Below are 2076 nucleotides of genomic sequence, written 5' to 3' on the forward strand. Positions count from 1 at the left end.
TCCATGTTTGTTGCTGCTCTTTTCACAATAGCTAAGAGATGGAAGCAACCTAAGTGTCCCTCAGTTGACAAGTGGATAATGAAAATGTTCATTTATATGATGGAGTTTTACTCAGCAATAAAGAAAGATGAAATCATAAAATTTGCAGGTAAATGGATGAAACTAGAAACTGTTATACTAAGTGAAGTAACACAGACTCAGAAAAAAAAATCAAGTATTTTCTCCCTCATATGTGGAGCCTAGAACCAAATCTGGATAAGTGAGTATGTATCCAGACATAACTAGGATAATGGAAAGACATAAACCAGGATAATGGAAAGGAACCAGAGAGGTAAAGGAAAAGAAAGAACCTGAAAGAGAAGAACAGTAGTAAACAGGGGTTAATAAGGGAGATATGGATAAAAATTGGGTTAGTTTAAGGGAGGGGGAGGGAAGTGTATACAAGGAACCTAAGGGATAAAGGGAAAGAAGGAGCTCAAGAGAGGTAGGACCATAGGAGAAGGGTATTAATAAGGGGGAAAGGGGGAAATGGGGGCACCGTAAGTGGGAAAACCATGATGGAGGGGTGAGAGATAAACAATGCCTAGCTAGTTTTGAAAACCAGAGGGAACCATATTACTCCTACAACCTACTGACAAATTATACATAGCAGATCAAGAAATATATGTCTAAGTAAGGTTTATCTAGAACAACTGGCCTTTGCCCAAGATTTATCTACATGACACACAATAATTAAAAGTACCAGACTGGTGGAACTAACCTTCTTGGGTGTTTAGCAGACATACTTTGGGGCCTATAATAATTTGGTCAGAGGGACATAAAGGACACTTTTTGCTCCTTGCCCTCCTAGGTCAACTACTTCCAAGGGACTATGAGCATCTCTCAAAATGTCCTATAATGGTGTTGATTCACCTGTCCTCTTGATCAAGGAGGCCGAGGAGACCCCACCAGATGTACTTGAACCAGTGTCCAGTCTACAAAGTGGAGGGTCAACACAGAGGGATCATTTCCTCCATGCTTCCAAGCAAAGCCAACCATGGTCGATCAGGACCTTTGACTCATCTTCACATAGGTGGAACTGGTAAAAGAAAGGAGCCAGGGGCTCCTTCCAAGCCCATGTGACCCCTGAGGAACAGATCCTCGACCTTAAGAGTAAAAATAAATTGGTTTATCTGGACCAACTACATGGCCTTAAACACCCAAAAGGAAAATATAACCAAATGCTACATAACAAGCAACAATGCCAGACAGGCGATACTTTCTTTTGAGTTTTTGGCCAGGGCGGCCCAAGGGACTCCCAGATAGTAACCCAGTGTAGAAGTGGGAAAATGAACAGCAGATCCCAATATTATCTAAAGGAATATTGACAACTGATTGCTGCTAGATGAGGAACAACTGACCCTCCTAAAACAAAGCCCTCTAGATAAGCTGACTAGATTCACCAGAAGGGCAATTAGTGGGGAATGGCTGGGGTGCCGACAACACAGCAGACAGTAGCAGGGATATCAGAGTATAAAGGCTCTAGTGGGGGGGGGGAGGCTATGGGAGGGTGCTATCTGGAAAATGGGTGTGTAGTCGAATGAGATGGTTTGGGATGTTCTGTGTGACATACACAGACAAAAAAACAAATTTTGTAAAAATGTATTATATTTGAGGAGGAAGCATGGAAATTTATATCATGCTAATTAGTAAAGGTGATAATACCATTGAAATCTGCCCGATGACTATAGACACAGGCACCAAGGATCCAAGTGCAACCGATTATGACTAGTAATAATCAGATACATACAGATTAGAGGTATAAGCACCAACATCTCAGTAGCAAAAACAATGAGTCTGTCTGCAAGGAACAATATATTCTAAAATGAAATGGTGATCTTTTTAAAGGTTAAAATCATGAACTTTATGTCTTACAGGGCTTATACTGAGTTCAGTAATATATAACTATATTAATTCAGCTGTGAACCTAGAAGCTTGCAGCCACTTGTGAAAGAAATGTACTGTTGCTCTGGAATGTGTTACTGAATATGTTAAAGCTGTAGTGAAAAGCTTCTAATCATGTAGTTAGTAGTTATT

The 2076-nt window shown here is 40.4% G+C and overlaps 1 protein-coding gene across 3 annotated transcripts in view; it reads left to right on the forward strand.

Moving 5' to 3' along the window:
- The window catches only part of Eif2ak4 (eukaryotic translation initiation factor 2 alpha kinase 4), a 115612-nt gene that overhangs the window by 79497 nt on the left and 34039 nt on the right, over positions 1 to 2076 (forward strand). The gene's annotated exons all lie outside the window — the stretch shown is intronic.

The sequence above is a fragment of the Nannospalax galili genome, unplaced genomic scaffold (genome assembly GCF_000622305.1).
Source record: "Nannospalax galili isolate Female #2095 unplaced genomic scaffold, S.galili_v1.0 scaffold1400, whole genome shotgun sequence".
In the NCBI taxonomy this organism is placed as follows: domain Eukaryota; kingdom Metazoa; phylum Chordata; class Mammalia; order Rodentia; family Spalacidae; genus Nannospalax; species Nannospalax galili.